Here is a 22,496-nt window from a genome sequence, read left to right as displayed (position 1 = left end):
AGATGCCCAGATACTGCTCAGATCAGCAGCCCCAAGCTGGCTTTAAATCAGCGGAGCTGAGGGAAGCACACTTCTGATGGGCCACAGGGCAGAACAGATTGCAAAGTCCACCCATGTCTCTGAGCTGTTCTCTTGCAAGCCATGGTCCCTGTGGTACTAATACCTTCTCCAGACACACTGCTGCTATTTTTACATATGTCTACACTTTACATGACACCTGGATGCTCATATATACCACTCCCTTTCCATGTGTGTCTGCTCTTTCCCTTAAGGACCTTCTCCCCTCCATAGCCCTTCCCAGCTTCCAGGCTTTTCCCCACACACTTCTTGGGGTGCACAGGGACTCTGCCTATCAGTCACCACTTCCCAAGCAGGGAGAGGCACCCTGGCAGGAGCCTCATGCTTGTGTCAGCCAGGCATGAGAAGGTGCCACCAAAACACCTTTCAGCCACAACGCTGACTAGGGCTGATGGTCCCCTGGTGTTGCAAAATCCCTGCACAGAGCATCAGCAACAGCACACCAAATAGCACCTGACTGAGTGGATGGGGAGCAGGAGGAGGATTTCTGTTGCTTGTGCTCACACATGACAGCTTGGTGAACTTTGCTTCCCCTGCAATATTTAAATGAAACATCAGCTTTCCTAACCTCATCCAAACCAGAAATATTTGTAACACAGCAGGTTACATGTAGCCTTGTTTCTGCAGCAGTGGCACTGTTAACATTTTGAGCAGTACTGTAAGCTGGGTACAGCCACTTCTGGTAGCAAGCTGCTAGACTAATTTATGGGCAGGGATAAGGGGTATTAAAAATGCCTCATCTGATTGGGTTTTTGGCTATCAGCAGTAACAATATCAGAACACCAGTCGACTCACACTGTGACAGAGCTGGCATAAATCAGCTGTACATGAGCAGATTTACAGGAGCTGTGGAACATGCTGATCCAAGTCCAAGTTAAAAGAGTCTGGGAAAGTGTTATGGAGATGTATGTTCAATACACTCATACAGCAGGCTGAGTCACTGTGCAGTGATAAATGGCAGACTTGCAATTAATAATTTATTTAGCTGATATTAAATTATATGCTGCATAAGAAGAATGTGAGTTTCTAAATATGGCTCCTCATTCAAAACTCCTTTACAAGCAGTGGGAATTAACTAATTTAAAGGTGACACTAAGTACAGGTAGGAAGGAAAGACTCTCATGTGCCTAGTCACCTCCACAGGCAGAAAACCACAGCTCAGAACACAGCAAAATGCCTGCAGAATAGATGAAACAAAGCTTCATGCACCCTTCTCACCTCTCTTCAAGCAATACCTAATGTTTCACAGAACAAATAATCCTATGTGGACAGTCACGTGTTCAATGTATGTAGAGTGGGAATTTTCCATGGCTTTTATAAATACTTAAAGCCATAAACAAAATATTTTTTTCCTGCTGAAAGATTACTTTTTTCAGATTTTTAAGCATTAAAATCTTAATTATTTGCATAGTTGCTACATAAAATAATGTTTAATAAATTTAATGACTTTTAAATTTGTGTGTCAGACGCAAAGACATGTCTTCAGATGGATATGCTTTCAAAATACATAGGTTTTTAATAAACTGCATGGCTTAAATCTCTTAAACCTTTGCCTGAAATAAACATGAAGCTAACCCTGAATATGAGCTATTCCCAGATTCAGCATTCAACAAGTAACTATTCAATTTTTTCTTAATCTGAACATACATGGAATCAACACACAAGAGTGAAAGAGGGTTTGCATATAAATTAGGTAAATCTTTTATTACATTTGCCGCTTTTCTGGATTTAATGGATGAAGTTACACTGACACCATTTTCTTATATTAATATACCAGTCCTGTGGGTTTAGATGAAAAGAGGAAACATGAACTTCTCTCATATAAGAGCCATTGGGATTTATTAAATTGCAGTTTACAATTCTCTGGATTATTTTGTTCCTCTCTTCAAATGCCAGGAAAGTGAGACATCTGCGCTATGGAAGAAATAAGAAAAACACCACATCTATTGTGGGTTAACTTTTCTGGGTCCCCTGTTTAATCCTCTTTTTCTCATTGTGCCCAGGAGCACTTTGAATTAGAAAAGATATTTTCCTTTTATTGGTGAAATTAGAATACTATTGGCAAGGCCAGATTGTAATTTATCTTTCAAAGTTTACAAAACATATTAAAGGCAAACAGACCTGCCTGTCAGCAGTGTGGTTCCAGAAAAACAAAGAGACATCCGCTAGGTGCAGACGACATATGCAATGTGCAAAAAGGGCTGAAGATAAACCTGACCAAGAAGAGGTAAACAATTCTCTGACTGTACTTCATGTAGCCACAAATTGCAGATTCCAGATGACCCCACCAGTGGTTCCTTCCAATCTTAACCATTCTGTGATTCCCAGTACACCAGGCTGATGCCACATATAGCAGCCAGGAGAAGAAGCTACTGATGTGAAAGTATGGCTGTACCTGAAAACACTGTTTTAGACTTCCATTATAGCACCAGAATAGATAAAGAAACTCCAGATAAACAAGGATAAACAAACAATAAACAAAGATATTGAAGAGAGCAAGAAATAGACAGAGGCAGGCAGTGAAAGGACTGTTTCTAATCTGGGACATTTGAAAAAGAGATATTTGAGAGGACAATAAACAGAGTAATAAATTCAAGGAAGTCCTGCAGCTAGAAGACATTTACAAATCAAATGTTACACAGATACAGTGGAGTAACTAAAATAACTGTAGCATATGAAGTGAACAGAATCTCAGGAACAACTAAAATAAGGTCAAGTGCTGGGGTGCCATTATATATTAACAAACAGGCAGACTTCCCTGGTAAGCAACAGTTGCACAGAACTGATCAAAGGAAAAAAATTCAGGAGAATAATTTCCAAGCCTAGTTTACTGCTGCAGTGCTAGAAGTCCACATTGATCCACAGATTCCCCTTCTGAAACAGAAGAGGTCTTGGAAATGCTGCCAGGTTGATAGACACTACTGCAACAGATGCAATTCTATGAGACAGCAGTGAGTCTCCTGCCAGTCAGGAATAAATGACTCACAGAAAGATAGGAACCAGAATTTTCTGGAGGTTATAACTGTGTTTTTAAACAGAAAATAGTCAGAAAAATAGCTGGTTTAGGTTGGGTGTTAGTTGTTAGTGGGAAGAAAATGGTAATCAATAGGAAATAGCTCCAACTAAGGAAGTGATTGACATTGTGCAAAATATTACAAGAATAATCCAAAGCATTTGAGGAGGTCAGAAGATGATCTAGAAACACAGTGCTTAAAAAAGAAATAAAAGGGAAATCAGCAGAAAGGTCAATTAGACTGAAAAGCACAGCACCTCCCCTGTGAAGCAGGCTGGGGTTTTCTTTAAATCCAAAGTCTAGCAGCTTTACACCTGTTCAGAACAGAATAAAACTGCTCCAGATGTAATTGGAAAAGCCATCACTCAGAAATAAGTGGGCAGAAACAGAGCATGAGAAGTGAAGAGCACTGCCATAGTGCGTGCTGAATACAGGCTTGAAGAGAGATGTGCTAAATGACCATCTGAGAAATAAAGACAGCAAGCAAATGTTTTTTTAGCCAAATAAGTAAAAAGAAAATAGAAAATAACATCAAGGGGAGATTTGCTTCAATTAATATTATACTGATTTTTCCACTGAAGACATTTCTGATAGACAAAGGCATGACGAAAAATGGAAGCAGTGCCTCTTAAATAAACTCAAAGCTAAAAGTGGAAAAACTCAATAAAATTAATTCCACTATATTGATAAATGGTAGATTACATATTGAGAATCCATTTGTAAATTTATTTGAATACATCTGTCAAGTTGCACTTGATGCCTACTGGATATATAAAATTCAGGGCTAGGATGAAGAAGTGGGGTAGAGTGATCCAACAGGGGTCTTATATTTTCCTCAGAAAAAATGCAGTGTCTCCTCACTGATCTTTCAAAATCCAGGCCAACAGAGGAGTCCCTTTGGTAATTTTTTCTGACAGCTGAACTGCAAGTTTGCAGTTGGTCGCTTGAACCCAATCCAGCAGAAGTGCATCAGTGGATACTTTCTGGAACTTTCCCAAAGGCAATGGGACATAACTGCACCACATAAGATCATGGAAAATGCAGTTTTGGCTCTGAAAGGTGTTTTTGATGGTTGAACACCAACATTGTCATTCTGTGCTTCCTTTCTCTACTGACAAAAAACCGCATTGAAACACAATGTTCTTTCTCACTGACCATCCAACCTCACACTGACTTAATGTGCAGTAACTACCTGGAGGTATTAAAATTTTATTTTCTTGGGGAATGTGGGACAGCAGAGAGAGAGATTTAGATCCTTTCTGGAACTCCAGATTATTTAGGTTCATCTAGGTATCCTTAAACATAATTTGGAGTTGAACAGAAGTTTTTGATTCTGCAGAAGTGTGAAGGTCTTGCAATAGCAATTAATAATTTTCAAGTTCAAGGTAATTTGCACATCTGACATTTACATCTATGGCATATATTTCACACAATCTTCTATGTTTTACCTACCTTTGTACTCCAGTATTTAAAAAAATATTTGTAGGATCCTAGTCATGCATATACCTATGTATGTATTTACATTTCAGCAAGTGAGCATTTTATTATCTACTTTTTATTAGTATTTTTGTAAGATGGATGAAAATCCAATGTTATGATTCTTGTCTTGAAGGCTGTAATTCCATTTGAACATAAAATACAAACTGTTCTAGGAGAAAATAAAAGGCAGAGACTTGCTTTTTTTAGGAAAATTGGCAGAACATACATTTTTAGATACATGCAAAGAAGGTCATTCAGACTTATTGATAAGAAAAGTTAAAAGACAGCCTAAACCACAATTTAGTAATCCTGTTACTGAAATTGTGCAGGAATATATTACAGTCATATAGCTAGTAATAGCAGGAGACTGGGATCAGTAGCTCATTACCTTCTACAAACACAGGATATAATCCTTGTCTAAAAGAGCTTACTATCTGCACAGACAAAGACAGGGTGAGATTAAGATCAGAGGTCACAATACACAAGCAAATAGGACAGAGTGAAGTTCACATCTGAAGTGATAGCCCGTTAATGGTAGGAGAATTGCTCTGATTTTTCTGGTTTAACACTGATGGCACCTAGGAGTTCTGTGGCATAGTATGACCTATAGCACAAGACTATTGCAGAGGTACATCTGTGGGAGGAAAAATACAAAGGACCACTAAAATAGAAAACACTGAAGCATCTCAGGAAAGGGTGGGTCAAACCAAGCTTGAGATAAGCAAGTAAGCGTCAGTTCTTTGGTATTCCTGCACATCTCCCAAGTGAGAAACTTTGCCATAAATATAACTTATAAGCAAGTGGCACACAACTGCCAAATGAATGTAAAAGCAAAAACCCCTCTGGTTTTCCCTTTAAATTGTGCCTTTGGGTGAAACAGAGCCAAAAGTCCATTCACTTCAGATGTACATCACTGCTGTTAGTTTTATGACCTCTAAGGAGACACAAGAACTCTAAAGTGTTGTCACTAGCTATGGTAACGAGTAAGTATAAAAACAATTTTTTATGTTTGATGTATGTACTTTCTCAATAACTACTGCCACTAGGTGATAAGAAAAGAATTGAGCCACAACTGACTTCCTTTAACACAGCATAGCCGAGGTGGGTTAATGTGGTGTCTTGTCTGAAGGGTGAATGTATGTACATTGCTCTTGGGACCAAAGCTCTGTAGACCCCCAGCAACCACTCTCACTGTGCTGGCCTTGAAAGGTTCGGGCCTTGTTCAGTGCCTCACCCAGGAAGATGCTCTTCATAGCCAGGAACTCTTACTCTCTCCCCAAATTTAACAGAGTGCTGCTCTTTCCCTATGCACCTCTGCTCTCTCTGATCCAGTATCAAACTTAGTTTCTTTGAGCAGGGTGCTCGCTGACAGGCTGTGTAACTCTGCATGGCTCCAGTGAAGTTCTTAAGGTCCCAAAAAAACATCACTGAGGACTCTCATATTTAATAAAGAGAAAGTAATAGTGCATAAAGCCATATAGGCATTACAAGTTTCTTGTAATGCATTTTGTATTCTTGTAATTAATTACAGCAGTCCAAATCACTACTGAAACTTATTACAACAGCCCAAATAAAACTAGAATAAAATTTTTTAAAATCTCAAATGTATTTGGATTCACTTGTAAAATACATAAGCACTGGTATTTTACACTCAGCAACATGGAATGTCCATTGAAATATATTATTTCTGAAGGTAATATTAAACAAACAAACCAAAGCAGACACTCTGAACAGGAATTAAAGGAACAGGTGGGAAGCGTAGGGATTATTCCTTCTACATTCACATCTAACAGGGTTTGCAAAGATGAGAATTTAATCATTGCAACATGCAGCACCATGCTCATTCTGGAGAGCTCCTTTCTCAGGGCAAAACATCTGTGTGAAACATTCCAACTGACAATGCCTGACTCTCACCAGAAAAGAAATAACTCCAAAATTTTAACACTGCACCTCAGAAATCAGGTTTTTTTCATGTCATTCAGCACGCAACCAACATTTACTATAACAAACAAAAAAGCCTGTTTACCAACCAAAATGACATTAGCACCCTGTTTTTTTCCTGTCTGGTGGCAACATGTTAACATAGCCTATCAGGATTTACAGCTTGGGATCTGTTTAATGTTGAAGTGCACGCAAGAATCACAAAAATAATTATCAGAGATCACGGGGAGCAGACAGACCATCACTAGTACTACGACAGGAAAGCGTGTGCCTGTTAGGAGTCGTTCAACAGGCTCCGCACTAGAAGAGTTCTGGCAGGCAGCCAGAAACGCCACACACTATTTCCCTACGAGCCACATAGGTATAAATCCCTCACAGACACACGCACTGGAGTTTCCCTCACCATCACACAGATGATTTACATAAGTATTTCCTCATTAAATTCCAATAAACGGTCTTTTGTAGCAGGTTACTAATACTCCTTACAAGCACTTTTCCTTCAGCACGAACATGGTTGTCAAAATCCTAGTAACAACCTTGTCGGTGAGTATTTCAGCAGGTCTTACCTCCGAGGAGTTACCACACAAGCCAGGGAACATATGGGCTCTACGCATCTCTGTCGTGGTGCACTTGTCCTTTTTGCACCATCACTGCGTGCAACCCAGGCTAAAACTGGCTTCCCGGGAGCGCCCATCAGTAGTCACATTTCCTTTGGTTAACTACGTTTCGGCCTGCAGTGTGTGACTGAGCATAAAACTGGCTATCTCTGCAACACACACGTACGTGCACTTCAGGAGGAGAACCACACAACCCTCCGCCGGGTTTGTCCCCTCCGAAAGGGCAAAACCTCAAACCCCCCCCGCCGGAACACGGCCAAACTCCGCAACCACGGCACGGAGTTTCGGATTCCCCTCAAGTCAGCTCTGCGCAGGGAGGCAGGAGGCGGCTGGGGAGCAGCCAGCACAGGCTGCCCCGTGGGACCCCCATCTTCCCGGCCGCGCTCCGGCCACTCGCGGGCTCACCGAAGCGTTGGCCCGGCCGAGCACCCCTCGCCCCGGGGAGCCCCTCGCCCCGGCCCCGCGCCGCCGCCCCTACCTCAGCTCCGCGCACCGCGCTGCTCCGCGCCTCGGTGCGCCCGGCGCAGCTGCCTGGTTACCGAGCACAACACGCCGCGCCGCCCCGCCCCGCGCCGAGGAAGCAGGTGCGGGGGTGGGGAGAGGGCGGGAGCGCGGGTGCGTGTGCCGGGATGCGTGTGCCGGGATTCGTGTGCCCGGGGTGCGTGTGCCCGTAGGTGCGTGTGCCCGTGCCCGTGCCCGGTGCGTGTGCCGTAGCCTGGCGGCGCTGCCCGGTGCGCGGCCGGGCCGCCTGCGGGCTGCAGCCCGTGCCCCGGTGCCCGCTGTCCCTGCGCGCAGGGCGGGGGGGCCGCGCCCCGCCCCGCCGCGGCTGCAGCAGCAGCGGCAAAGCCGGGGCAGCTTGTCCGGGGGCGGCTGCCGTGACCGCCGTGCCCGGCAGTCGTGGGACAAGACGCCGGCCTCACGCCCGAAGTGCGTTCTGGCGATTAGCCGAAATACTCCTGAGAACGACTGCATCGAGCTGTCGCTGCTAATTACTAGTTCTATTACTATTATTATTATTATTATTGCTGCAATGTAGAGCGTGCTGTAGGGCATTACCTTTGGCGTAGGCTCCAGAGCATCATCACCCATAAGGCAGAGAGCTGCACAAGCAAACTGGGACAGCAGCTCTTACATAACAGCAGCAGGACAGAAATACTCAAAGGAGCTGGCAAGACGGTCTGCCACTTTTGAGCTCAGACCACGCTAACCGTGCAACAGTGCTTCTGCCCCCAGCATAAAGCATGATTCTGCCTCTTCCAAAGACATTGCACAATCCCTCTGACTTAATTTTGCTTTTTCCCTGCTTCATTTTAATTGATGCCATTAAGGCTAGCTTCATGCAGGAGACAGAAGGATATTTTTCTGCTTGAGATGGATCATCTCTGGTCTGTGTCATTGGGAAAAAAACCCACTCATTTGGAGCTGAAATGGAGAAGTTGGGAGAAGCAGTGCCAATGAACCTCTTAGTTTTCATCATTTCTGGCAGTGCTGCAGTGATTCTACAACATTAGCATGCAGGGTGTTTACTGAGTGGATGGATAAAATCTGAGTTAGGCAGCAGAGATTACTCAGCATCACCCTGTCCTTTAGCACCAATCATAGTAACATTGGTGCTACCCTCGTGATATGAACACCTACAATCATGGCACCTATCCCAGCACTATGCAGTTATGGATTGCACACTTGGAGCCAGGGTCCTGTGTGGAAGAAGCAGACATACCAGGAGCAAGAATTCATGTGAAACTGGGATATACATATCTAGGTCACCTCCAGCCATCCACAAAAATTACCTCTTTCTGACAATGAGTGTAACCAGGCATATTGGGCCTGAAATTTTTATCCTTTTGTAGGGTTGTGGGATTTTTTGTTTGGTTGTTTTGGGGGGGTGTTCTGGGGTGGGGGGAGGGTGTGCAGGAAGGGAACTGAAAAGCTTTTCTCATGCAATTTTTCTTACCTCTTTGTCCTTCTTCTCTGCCTTACCCCATGTCAGTTGCAGCACCAGAAATGGCAAAGGAAGAGGATGCTAACCTGTTTCTGAGTTACTCCTTTCTACGTATATCTTTTTGCTGAAAAAAAAATCCTAATTTTGCTGCCTCTTTCAGAAAATATTGTCTTATTTTTCTAGGTTAAGAATATGAGTGTTAATCTGAATAAGAGAATCTTCACTGCAAAAGCTCAGGCTTCATATAGTAATACTACTATTGTTTGAAGCAGTTCAGCAAAGTACTTGCTAGTGTAAGCTTTAATTTCAGCACTAAATGTTCCACTGTATTTTTAAAAGCTCAGCTAGAAAAAAATTGTCTGTGCTATCCTAAGAACAATGTATTTATCATTATTACTTTTTATATTTTGCTTTTAACTGTTAACAATTCAGGATCTGAAACTGTTGCTTTTGGATATGTGTAAATATCTTTTCTGAAAGGACAGGCAATTAGTTTTGATCATATATAGCACTCTCAAGAGTTGCTGCTTTTAGCTGAGACATTAAGAGGTCTTTCACACTGAAGAATTTGGGGTACTCTTCCTCAAAAGAGAAATGCTGCCTATAAAAGAGGTACAGTAATATTTTGGCTTGCCTCAGTATTGTATTGGTCCAATTTGGGTTGCCAGACTTTAAAAAATATTTAAATCAGGTAGAGAAAATCCAGAGGATGGCCACAGGAATGGTGGAAAGTTTAGAACACTTAATCCAAAAGAAAAGCCTGAAATAGTTATTCAATCTAGAGATTAAAAACTGGCATGAGGTATAAGGAGCACTAAAAGGAAGGAAATCATCACTTCTCAGTGTCCACAGTACATAGGACAAGATTGGCATGAGGTATAAAAACATTCTAAAGGAGCACTAAAAGGAAGGAAATCATCACTTCTCAGTGTCCACAGTACATAGGACAAGAAGTAATCTGCTTACCTTGTACATGATGTTGTCATATCAGAACCAAAAATTTTAGGAGGAAATAAAGCTTTGCACCACATATCATAAGAAAGAAGTGAAACTGGCATCGTGGAAGATATTTAAGCTCAGACTAGACAAGTGTCTTCCTGGAAGGCATTTTTAATTTTTTAATACTTTGTCAGGGTGCAGAACAGGATATCTCTGTAAGTGTCTTGATCTCTTTTGAGTCCATTTGCTGTAACTGTGAATGCTGAGCCTGGTTTGAGCAAAAAAGCATACCCTTCCTCTTGTAGGTTTTGCAGCAAGCAATAGTTGCCACTTCCTTCCTGTCCTAAACTGCCACACGGTATCTATGTACAACCTGGAAGCATTGCCACACTACATCTGGTTTCCATGCACTGTATCAAGCATAAACGTATAAACATTTAATCAAAGAATCATATAGTTTGAACAAAAACTTGTAAAATCATCAAGCCCAACTCTTAACCCAGTTCAAGTCCACTGCTTCACCTTGTCCCTAAGCATCACATCTACATCTCTTTTAAATACCTCCAGGGACAGGGAATCAATGACTTGGCTGGGCAGCCTGTTCCAGTGAATAAACTTTTTCCACAAAGAAATTTTCCTAGCATCCAATCTAAACCTCTCCTGATGCAACTTGAAGCTGTTTATTCTTGTACTATCACTTATTAATAGGGAGAAGAGACTGACATCCTTCTTGCTACAACCTCATTTCAGGCAGCTGTAGAGAACAGAAAGCTCTTCCCTGAGCCTCCTTTTCTCTAGCAGAGAAACAACCCCAGCTTCCTCAGCCGCTCCTCAGAAGACTTGTGCTCCAGAGCCTTCACCAGCTCCATTGCACTTCTCTGGACATGCTCCAGCACCACAATGTCCTTCTTGTAGTGAGGGGCCCAAAACAGGATTCAAGGTGTGGCCTCAGCAGTGCTGATTACAAGGGAACAATCATGTACCCGGTCCTCCTGGATATGGTTTTTTTCTGTTTGCCATTGGCCTTCTTGGCCACCTGGGCAGAGCTGGCTCAGATTCAGTGGCTCTTGACCAGCACCCCAGGTCCTCTCCCCCAGGGCCTCTTTCCAGCTACTCTTCTCCAAGCCTCTAGTACTGCCTGGGGTTGTTGTGCCCTGGAGGCAGGACCTGGCACTTGGCTTTGTTGAACATCATACAATTGGCCTCAGCCCATTGATCCAGCCTGTCCAGATCCCTCTGCAGAGCTCTCCAGCAGATCCACACTCCCTCCCAGCCTGGTGTCTCAACTGCAGACTGACTGAGGTTGCACTTGATCCCCTTGCCCAAATTGTTGATAAAGATACTAAATTAAAGGAACTGACCCCAGTACTGACATCTGGGGAACACCACTTCTCATCCCTGAGCCAAAGCTCTCTGTTCAGCCAGGGCGGGCTTTCCTGCTGGCTCATCTTTCAGTGCACTGGGACAGCCTGCTCCTGCACATTTAAGATTTCCTTCCTGAAGAATAACTAGCCTTCCTGGACTCCTTTGCCTTTCAGGACTGCCTCCCAGGGGACTGTCAACTAAACAGGCCAAAGTCTGCCCTCCAGAAGTCAAAGGTAGTTGAAATCTTTCCTTACTTCTCCAAGAATCTATAAGCTGTAAAACTGCATGATTGTTTTTACACCATTTTGTATGTTGTACTTCAGTGCTTATGTTTTATATTTGAATGTAATAAAACCTGGGTGAACAAACTTTGAAAATAAAATGAAGATACAACTAGAAACCAGAGAATATATTCCTTCTAACATGAAATTACATTAAATACACATGGAATTACACTGAATTACATGAAACACAGCAACACACCATTTCACTTCCCTTGCATTGTGCTGGAATAAATAAATATAGTGGGATGAGATTACACAAAATTATGTGGGAGTGGGAAAAAAAATCAGGAAAAAAATCATCTGCTAAACTAGTATATTATACTGTGATGTGTGATACGTTCTTTTAAGTGTAGTTATCAAATTATAACAGCTTAGAGATAATTAGGATTTGTATGTACTGAATGAGCTCAGTCTAGCATATGGCAAGAGTCGAGCTAAAACAAATGACATTTATTTCTAGTGTTAGTCACCCCATTTTCTGTCAACAGTCATTATATCCATTCAAAATGTATTGTTTGACAATTTTGTCTTGTTTATGCTTCATAAGTTACACTAAATTGGAAAAAAATAATAACATCTCAAACTTCTATACAAGAATGAAAAGTGGATACCCCAATATCGTCTAAAATAGGACTCAAAGGTTATTACTTGAAGGTCTTAACCACAATGCTCATTCTGACATTTGGCACAGGACCAGCCTGATCCTACTCCATCAGGGTGAAAGCCTGAGAGCAGAAAACTAACCTATCAATAAACACTACTCCTTTTCACAGGACACATTTTATCCCCTTAGCCTTCCATTTTCCACACTTCTCTACCCACCTTTGTGCCTCCAGCCCTTTGTGTGTTGTGGAGATGAGTCTTCAAACACATAACCTAATATTTTTTTAACAATGTTCTGGCATACAAAAATTTAAAAAATGAATAAATAAAATCAGTTTAAAAATTCAGATGAGCATGGTAAGAGTAAATTCTTTGTAATGAACCACTAGTACAAAGCAATCATGATCAGCTTGTGCCACCCTGTGGATTGTATAAAAAGATGCTTCCTTTAGTGCTGGGCTAAAAATATGCTGCAGGAACAGGCCAAGAAATTCTCAGCCACTAAAGCAAAAGTCATTTTGGGTTTCCTTACATTCTAATAGAGACAAAATGTCTTTTTGAGCTGTTCCTTTGAGCAGCACTGGGCAGATTTTCAGCTGGCACCAATCTCAAACAAACATAGACAAATATCTTATCAGGAAAAGTCATAATACCTTGGTGAATTATCTTCCTGTTATGTAACATTAGGCAGAATAATTGTATTTCTTTACTTGCTTGGAGATACATGTGCAAACAGAAAAAACAATCTATCTTAAATGATAAAGAAATAAAAAACAATTACCTCTCTGAAATACAATATTACAGTCAAACAACAAATCTTTGCAGTAAAACCAATAAACATGGAAACCACAGCATATGTCAGGGCCACAGTAAAATGATGATTTTGAGACTAAAATAAAAGACTAACCTGGTAGGAAAAGAGGGCTCATTGGAAAGTTGGAGTTATTAGACAATGTGGATTTGTCTTTTAAGCTCTAATCTGAAAGGAGATCTAAACAGAAATTGGAAGTAGGGTATTCAGTAAGGGGTCAGAAGCTTGGTGTGCCACATGAAGCAGCTACAGCATCTTAAAAGAACAAACTGATGTTGCCAAAACATGAGAAGGCAGGTGGCATCAGTCAGAGATTGCAAAAAGCATTATTTTTCTAACAAGAAATGTATTTTTAGCCTCTTTGCTTTACTTCAATTTCTATAACCAGCGTATGGGTCTAGAATGAGGCTGATATGAGTCCCTGATAATACAATATCTATCTGGAGGAAACCCTGGCCCCATGATTTTTCATAACCTATAATCAATACATTTAAGACTCTCGTGATCACTATCATTACTGAGCTACTGGCTGACTGGCACTCAGTGGCTATTCTCTGTCACTGTCATTATTCTTGAAACTTCAAAGCTGTATTTTCTGAATTCTATGGTGGTCTGAATAGAAAATATATGGGAAAAATATTAAAATGAAATATCTAAAAATGTCTAGTATGGTAAATATTTTAAATGACAAGGCATATATATATGAGCCACTGAACACTATTGTGTGAGTGAAAGAATTTATCCAAAATCTTTCCTGACCTAATTTTGAATATACCTTAAACTCATTAAGCTTGGTATTCATGTGAACTTCCAAGGGCAGAAATCTGCCATCTCTGTGAAATTAATGTTATCATTTGATGTTGACAGGTAGCACCAGAAGTTCTTCTGAAGAACATCAGGATTCTTTTATAAGACATCCATGTTTTTCATCATGTTCATTTTCATTCAGGAGCTTGAAGCTCCTTGTCTTGTCTAATAGCATATAATGAGTAGGAAGCATGTTGTTTTCTGTGAAAACAGATGGTGTTATTTAAAACAGTATTGCAATTTCTGTTAAAAAATGCTTATTTATAACAAGAGATTTAAGAATAATACAATGTAATAAAGAGACAATGAATAATAATGGTACACTTATACAGACACATGCAGGGATTTTATTAAGAAAAAACATTTTCTGAATTGGTACATCAAACCTAAGAATTAAATGATAAGATTTCTAAATGGCCATCAATGAATAATAATGGTACACAAGTCTCTCTTATACAGACACATGCAGGAATTTTATTAAGAAAAAACATTTTCTGAATTGGTACATCAAACCTAAGAATTAAATGATAAGATTTCTAAATGGCCAGTAGAAAGGCCAAGCAATGTTGAAAGAAAGAGTTATCATGCCGACAAAATATCTCTTTTTTTTCCCCAAAATTATGTGCTACCCCTCTCTTGGCTTTAACTGTGTCCACTGTTTCAGTGCTATGCTTTATCCTGAAGGTGGCTGCAATTTCATGTGAGTTATTCATTCCTACAATGTCTGAATATTTTTTTCCCTGGATGTTTCCAATATTTAACTGTGACTACAAGGAAATTAGGTAGTTTCAAGACTACACTTCAACATTTATTTGAGGAAACTACTGTGGCATAATACAAAAATACAGAATGTAGTTTAAATTAATCACAATAATTATTCAGCAAATATCCTCTTCCACTAGGCAAAAAGTTCCCAAGGGAACTCTTTCTTTCTACCTTAATGCTTTGGGTGAATATCTTTTCCTGTATAGACCAAATAATTGCTAAATAATGTTTTTGGGAGAGTTTTTCTGTTGTGTAAAAAAATCTCTCTTAACTGTGTCTCTGACCTCCAAAAATTAAGTTTTATAGCTGAAAGAGAAGCTCAGATATCCCTCTGGTGATTTATATCCTTACAAGGTTTTGCTTTACATTTCCAGTATCACCTTTAATAAAACTGCTCCTCTGTGTTATGGGGACCATTATGCAGTGCCATTTCCAGATGCCTGTCAGAGTCAAAGTTATGGCATTAAGGCCCAGATGCCTCTAACTCCTCCATGCTTCTATCGGGAGATTTCGTGAATGTTCTCTGTTCTCCACAGACAGATTTTTTTGTTGTTTACACAGATTTTGTAAAATATTGTCAGAAATACTGGGTTTGTATTCATGTTGCATTTGTAGGGATGACTATTCCAGCCACTGTTCTATCACCTCTGACTCTGAAGTGCAGCACTCCAGAACTAAAAGGGCAACCTGCCGCAGAGGAACCTGGACCACCAACACTCTACAGCTCAGACTTGCCACAGACTCATATTCTCTGGACACAGAAGAAGGCAATAGGGTCAAGTAGTAGACCCAGCATTGATACTCTCGAGATCCTTTGGATTTCTTTGGTTTTCTGTTGTCTTCTGAGGCAAACCAGATTAGATGCTCCCCATTCTGCTTCTCTTCTCTCATCTCAAAATTCCCATCCCTGCTCCAGTCAGCTCAACCCATCGCAGGAAAAATCGAAACAGATTTCATTCTGAGGTCAGCCTGCTCATTTTATTGACTTTGCTTCAAAATAAGGGAACAGCAAGTAATTAATCACCAGATCAGAGGGTATTTTCTCTGATTTAATCCAAAGATCATATTTAGATTTTCATCACCATACAAGACCCTTTCATAATATATTCCTGGGAATTGGCAACACCCATAGTTTCAAAAGACACGTGACTTATCTTTGTCTTCAAAACTGGAAAGTGGAAGCATTCTTGCTGACATTAATTCCCCTTCTCCTGCTTCCTCTTACCACTTCTGATGGTTTTCTGGTTAATTAAATCTCCACTTGTTTCTTATTTATTTTTTTTTTAATCTAGTTCCATGCACTGTCCTGACAGTCTTTGGACTGTTCTCTGATCAGCCCAGAGATCATTGGTTAAGATCAAGTGATCTAAATTCATAGGGTTAGCAGTCATTCTTGATGTATGTCCTTTAATTCTACTTTTATTCTTATTGAACTTTCTTTCTTACAGTGCTTTCTTTCTTAAGTTTCTTAAATTTGACTGGCCCATGTCAAGTAGTCATGTTGTTGAATGCTTTGCCTTTATCTTAAGTTTCATTTCCATAACATTTTCCTCATCTCTCATAATTTTATTTCCTGATATTTTCAATCTTTCAGAGCACGATTGTGAGTACATGTGATTCAATTTACCAATGCAGATTTCTGTTTGCTAAATATCTGTGTCAGAAGTCCTGCATCTTAGATGTGCTTGTCTCCCAAGACCTCTGTGGAATAAATCAGGAGTTGTTCTACTGAAAGTTTCATCACTGTAAAACTGAAAGCATGCATGAAAGTGCACATGCATTCTTTCAAGGAATACCAAGCTCCTTGTACTTACTGGTAAATTATTTTCTACATCTGCAGTTTCTGCAGTCACCCCATGCTTGGATGCCTGTGTCCACAACCTCTCACCCTTGCAGCACAAGATTTATTAAGCTTACTCTCCTTAACAGCAAGCTATCTGAGAGCAGTAAAAATTAATGACCTGCAGTACAAAATGGTTAAATTAATTATTCACCAGTTTCCAAAGGACCATTAGTGCATTTCCTTTCTCTGTGGAGCCCTTCAATTAGCTTGCTGAGGGACTGGGGTGCTCAGCAGTGTGGAGGGTACAAGTACAGATGTTTGTGTGGGTGCTCAGGAGAGAGGGAGTAGGGATTGTCAGAGGTGGCTAGGATGGTTAAGAGCAAATGTTTGGAGGTTTTGACTCTGGAAGGCTCTGGAATGACTGGAAGGAAAGTATACGTGGGAGGAATGACTACTGCAGTCCTTCATCAGAGCAAAATTCTGTAATTAGTTTGGGACATAACTTCTCTGGGATTCATAGGAATGCTGAGAAAAGAACAGCTTTCATTACATGACCGCTCTCTTTTTCCCACTTGAACATGATCCAGTACCTTCTTTTGCTTTTGACAACTTCTCTACTTAAGACAAGGTCAGACCAACAGGTTGCTGCCAGAGTCTTCTTGTTGCAGCAGTAAGTAATGGTCATGCTCAAATGAAGTGCAGCTCAACAAGCAAGGAAAGCATGACAAACCTGGCAAACAAGCCAAAAAAAAAAAAAGAATGGAAGCTTGCACTCCTGCTTTTCATTGTGTTATTTTCCTGCAGAGTGCAGGAAAAAATAATTTACACAAAAATCAAGAAATGCAAATCATCTAGTCTCACTGTAATTTGTCTGTACAGAACTTAAGTACAACAGATTTGGAACTGATGGATAGGAAGCCTTGAGGAAACCAAAATAATAATTAATTACAAATCCAAGCAAGATAAGTCAGCATACAAAGCATTGCCCATGGATTTTACAGTCCTCAAAACCTCTACTTTGAATGTTATGAGGTATTGTTGCACTCTTTGTACTTTTCTGAATAGTTGATCTTGGCTTCCTGTACTTAGAACATTTTGACATCATATAAATCTGAATTGTCCATCAGTAAATCTGTAACAGAGGAATAAAAGTCCAGCTAAATTAATGAGTGGCATTTCAAGTTTGCTGGATTTATAGAAATAAATGGATACACCATGACTGTGGTGTGATCCTGTCAATCAGAGGACAGGGAGATTAAACATTCATGAATACTGAAAGGCAATTTCCTTCAATTGTTCCTCATGCCTCCATTCTTAACCTTCCCCATAGGATTTCCTCTTGCTCTAAACTTGAGAAAAGCAATTTTTTTTTTTTACTAGACTTTTTATAGTAGTAATAAACTGATGAAGGGGACTATAATTGTCAAACATTTGTTGTTTTGCTTCGCGTTACTCATTTACCTATGGTATGACTCAGAAAGCAGATTTTGACTCCAACAAGCCATTTGGCTGGAAAAATAAAAGAAGAATTTTCAATCTGTTCATCTATCAAACAAATGGAGTAATGAAAATTAAGCAGTATGCCCACAGTAAACCTAACTAAATCAAACCAAAGTGGTATCTGTGTTGGTGTATGGTTACTGAAAGACTATTTTTCGTGACTAGCCTGGTAGACCAGATATAGGTCTGGAAAGAAATAATTAAGTAATCCAGATATAATACCTTAGACTGGAAAAAAACTTTATTATAATTTTTTTTTTTTTAGCATTGGAATATATAAAAGAATTAGCTTTGGAAACAGCCCTAATATAAGCATATGAACAGTAAAGATTTTGTTCTTACCATCACTCTATTCTCATTTTTGGAAAACATTTCAGATATTCAGGAGCTATAAATACCCTCTAGAGGCTTATTTTTCCATTTCACACCTACTATGCTATCTCATTTTGTTTAGGGATATTTTCATTAGCAATGATGTGTTTGGATTAGGCTCTTGCCTAACACTCCTAATGAAATAACTGTTGGGAACCTTCCCACCAAAATTATTATAAAAATGGGTCCCAGAAACATACCTTGAATCCAGTATGCTGTTTCTTGGTTTGACTAACTATGTGCTAAAATGAAGACTATGTCAGTCCTAGTTTATATCTCAGCAGAAGGATTGCAGATAATAGTCTTTGCCTGCCCGTGGGCAGCAGCACTGCAGGGGTACTGAACATGCACACAGATTCACTGGTACACAAATCGTAGTACACAGGAATATTTTTCTTTTCTTGTAATAAGGGAATGCTGCATGATAAGTCCATTAAATTCCATGTGACCACTTGGGAAAAATACAATTCTGCTTCTAAACTGTTCTTGAATTGTAAAGGTAAGTGAGACTTGCTGCTCACACCAGAAGACTGATATCTGTGAAAGAGAAGTATCTCTCAGCATGAACAATGCAGCTACATCTGTGAATATTATTTCAATGAAATGATAAATTTCAGACCATCCTAGGGAGTGGAGAAATGGATTCTGTTCAGTTCCATCTTTTTAACAGCAGATTGGACAGAATGCAACAGCAAGAGATGATTTTGTTATCCAGTACTGGGTATGTGGAGGAACAATTTTCAGTTCAACTGTAGAACTCTATCAGTTACCATCAAAGTGTTAAAATAAAATCTTGTTGTCAAAATGAATTGCTTTTGGCCACTGTTGCTTTCAGTATCCTTACTTGGTTCTCTTCTTAGAGGGTAGAAGAAAGAATAGAAGAGCAATCTGAATTAAGATGAATGTCATGCTTCAGCACTGCATGTCTCCGAACTTTTAGGGCAGCAGAAATGAGTAAAAAGACCCCATGTTTATTGCTGTGTCCTTTGGCCTCTAGCATCCTAGCTGAAGACAAGGAAATATTGTATTCTAAGAACATAATGACAAACCTCTTTCCTAGATTGCAAGTTTATGCCAAACTGACAAATTTGTCCATTCGATAAATGTTTTCCACATTTTGGAAAGCATATTGGTGGATTTCATTTTCATCTGCTGTGTGGGAAGTGGGTTCACATTGTAGGAGAACTAACAATGAAGAAGGATTTTTTGGCTTGCTGACTCCAGTTTTCTGCCCCTATTAGCAATCATGTAGTATAATCCTCTGTAGTTATTTGTGAAACTTCAACTTGCAGGTTGAAACTAGATTAATTTATGCCTCCATTTTAATTCCTTGTGAGGAATTAACTAATGGTAATACCTTGTTTTCTTCTCTTCTGGGATGATTACTTCCAATTTAGTTTCCTGATAAAGGTTTGGGTCTTTCAGTCTGTAGACCACCACAAAATATCAAGCAATTTGCTAGATAGGAAGCAGCGAGAGAGAAAATCCCTGACTTTCTGTTAGCCTCAAATAGCTTGTCTTTGCCCCCTCCCTCTTTCACCTCCTTGTGTCCCTGAGGATGCCACCCATTACTGAGGTGTGCAGATGGACTCGCACAAGCCCCATAATGCCAACTCTCAGCACCATACTCCCTAGATATCACTGGCCTGTGGAAATTCAGTACCAAGATGCTAAAACCGTCTTTTGCCCACATGACTTACCACTGTTGTTTCCAGCAGGACCCACTGCCCTGGGGTGATTTTGAGATTTTATTTAAAATATTTAAACCTGAATCAAAAATACTTTAATTTTTTTTTTCTCTTACCTTAAGTTTAACCAGTACTAAAGTGCAGTAACATAAAATATATGTTGCTGTGTGTTCTCTTTGAATTCTCTCCTTCCTTTTCCACCCACATATAAATACACACTACAGTGTTGAATATCACAGATATAATGAAAAAAAGAGGAATCGGAAAGGGCCCAGTTGGCAGAAGGGGAGTGCTCTCCTCAGCCTCTTTTTATGTCTCTCAGTCATCTTTCACTGACTAATATAAGACTTCCACATTCCAGGAATCAGAAAGGGCCCAGTTGGCAGAAGGGGAGTGATCCCCTCAGCCTCTTTTTTTTATGTCTCTCAGTCATCTTTCACTGACTAATATAAGACTTCCACATTAGGGAAAAAATATGGTTTCAGAGTTTTGAGTTGAATATTGTATCTAAAAATATGGTTTCAGAATTTTGAGCTGGATATTGTATCTAAAAATGTGACACATGTTTCAGTAAACAAAAAGAGTATTCCAATACTGCAGAGTAACACTGTCTTCTCAATCATGTAACGGTGCATTAGCAATGAGGGTCTTCTTTTTATATTATGTCCTTAGGATTTCATAGCTCACAAAAAATACTGAACATCTGAAATTCTCATAAAACTCCTACCCATGATTCTTTCTCTGAAAAATTTGGAGGAAAATTAGTAACAACTAACACATCCCAGAAACCAGTGTGTTTTCTCAGAGGGTAATGTTACTGCAGCCACGTTTCTTTTCATTCATGACATCCATATCACATTAAAGGTGTTTCTGACAGAGCCACCATGAGGCAGTAGGACATTTAACCTGTAGCTGATACACTGGAAAACTTTGCTGTCTTGAACTTGAAGCCAGTAAATTCAAGATGTAGCTTTTCAGCCCTTTGTCACATTATGAGAAGCATTTAACATTGGTAGTGTGATGACAGACAGGAACATTTTTCATCACTGGTCAAATAAAAAAAAATTCCTGAGTTTTTTCTTCATGCATCCGGAGAGCTGCAAAACTAACCAAGGACAAATATGAGACTGCTGAAATATGAAACAATTAAAGGAAATCCCAGTTTAAATCATAATCTCCAGATGGAAAGTGTAAAAAAAAAAAGTTTCACTGGATGCTTATTCTATTCTTCTTTTTTTTTTTTTTTCAGTGAATTCTGCTTACATTTGAAATAAGAAGATTTTGTGGGTTTGTGCAGGAGAATTCAATATATATACCTATGTTTCATCAGGATCAGGGCTGGTGCTGCAGTAAATTCAAAGCACCTCCCCTAATTTAATCAGTGAATTTGAAACCTTTAAGGACAGAATTAAATTAGGCTTTTCAAAGAGTAAAAGACTGCTCATTTTGTTGGAATTGAACTCACATTAGTAATGTATTTGACATCTCATCATCTACATACCCCCATATCCCATCAGTCAGAAGTGACAGGGTTATACTTGTCAGTATAATGAAAGATGATGAACATTTTTACCCATGAGGGTACCTTGAGCTATGATGATTTTATTTTCAGGAAAATATACTTCTCAATGAAAGAAATGAAGAATCTGTGGGATTACCAGTAAAATATATTTTCGCAATGCTCAGAAAAAAAAGAGAACAGAAATAAAATTATTCTAACACTTAATAAATTAAGAGTCTATGATTTAACAATCTGCTTTAACTTTTTGGTGAATATTCCACAGTGCCTAGAGAAGTTGTGGGTGCCCCATCCCTGGAAATATTCCAGGCCAGGTTGGATGTGGATTTAAGAAACACGGTCTAGTGGAACGCTCCAACCCTGCCAAGGCAAAGGGGCTGGACCTAGATGGTCTTGAAGGTTTCTTCCAGCCCAAAGATTCTGTCTCAGGATATGATATGCTGTACCCCTTTTAGATAAATTCTGTTGCCTGAACTAGCAATTCTTCCTTTTTCTTGCAAGAGTAAATAATGGAAAGACAATTTGAAATTGACCTGAGAGAGCCTCCTGCTTAGCAAGTCAATTTAAACCCACATCACCTTTATTATTTTAAAACTTTATTTGATGCAAGTTGCTGATAGGCATTATGGGTGTGTGGCACAGGTAAGACTTCTGGTTGTGCAGCTTCTCTGATCTGCTGCTGGTAATTGCCCATATCAATTGTTTGTTTCTGAGGAAAACAAGAAAACGTCCATCTTGGAGCACATTGTCTAGACAGAAACTGTCATGTTTCTCAGTGCTGTCAACTTTTTCCCAAAGAATTAAGGTTTTTATTTCATACACTTGATTATGTGTAACATGCAATTATTTATACGCATGTTCGTGTCTGAACTCAGATCCTTTTCAACTAGATTTTGTTCAAATCCTTTTTACAGTGATCATTTCAATAGATGCAGTCAGTAAAATAAAATAATTTCATTTTCTCATTTTAGAGTTTACAATAATTCAGTT

The 22,496-nt window shown here is 39.7% G+C and overlaps 1 protein-coding gene across 18 annotated transcripts in view; it reads right to left on the bottom strand.

Moving 5' to 3' along the window:
* Positions 1–7,821, bottom strand: part of SYNE1 (spectrin repeat containing nuclear envelope protein 1) — a 293,146-nt gene extending 285,325 nt beyond the window's left edge. For 17 of the 18 annotated variants that reach the window (XM_039707342.1, XM_039707354.1, XM_039707356.1 and 14 more), the window contains exon 1: positions 7,607–7,821. The gene's annotated coding sequence lies outside the window, so the exon portion shown is untranslated. Of the gene's footprint in view, positions 1–7,077; positions 7,134–7,606 lie in introns of those variants that run through there. The other variant, XM_039707341.1, reaches the window with a different exon arrangement.
* Positions 7,822–22,496: the final 14,675 nt, after the last annotated feature.

This window comes from Passer montanus, unplaced genomic scaffold (assembly GCF_014805655.1).
Source record: "Passer montanus isolate IOZ18808 unplaced genomic scaffold, ASM1480565v1 scaffold2, whole genome shotgun sequence".
NCBI lineage: Eukaryota > Metazoa > Chordata > Aves > Passeriformes > Passeridae > Passer > Passer montanus.
The sequence above is the reverse complement of the archived record's forward strand: the minus strand, read 5'-3'. Positions and strand labels throughout refer to the sequence as shown.